This window comes from Bison bison, unplaced genomic scaffold (assembly GCF_000754665.1).
Source record: "Bison bison bison isolate TAMUID 2011002044 unplaced genomic scaffold, Bison_UMD1.0 scf7180017864261, whole genome shotgun sequence".
NCBI lineage: Eukaryota > Metazoa > Chordata > Mammalia > Artiodactyla > Bovidae > Bison > Bison bison.
The window spans coordinates 80190-80728 of record NW_011494833.1 but is presented as its reverse complement, the minus strand read 5'-3'; positions in this window follow the sequence as shown (position 1 = coordinate 80728).

Genomic DNA, 539 nt, shown 5'->3' with positions numbered 1-539 from the left:
TACTGAGTCTCACCAGACTGGGGCTGTGTCCCTTCAAGGCTGAATGGAAAGGACGTGCTTCCAAGCTTACACATGAGGTGGGGCTGGATTCAGTTCTTGGGGCAGTTGGCAGGAGGCTGTCCTTTGTCCTTGTGATGTGGGCCTCTCCATTGATTGTTTAGTCGTCACTCAGTCATGTCAGCTCTGTGAAACCCCATGGCCTGTAGCCTACCAGGCTCCTATGTCCGTGGAATTCTCCAGGCAAGAATACTGGAGTGGGTTGCTATTTCTTTCTCCAGGAGATCTTCCCAACCCAGGGATCAAACCCAAGTCTCCTGCATTGGCAGGCGGATTCTTCACGGCTGAGCCACCAGGGAACCCAGTCCTCTCCATATGTGTGTGTGTGTACCTGCTAAGTCGCTTCAGCTGTGTCAGACCCTTTGCGACCCTGTATCAGGCTCCCTCTGTCCATGGGATTCTCCAGGCAAGAATACTGGAGTGGGTTGCCATGCCTTCCTCCAGGGGATCTTTCTGATTCAGGGATTGAACTGGCATCTCTT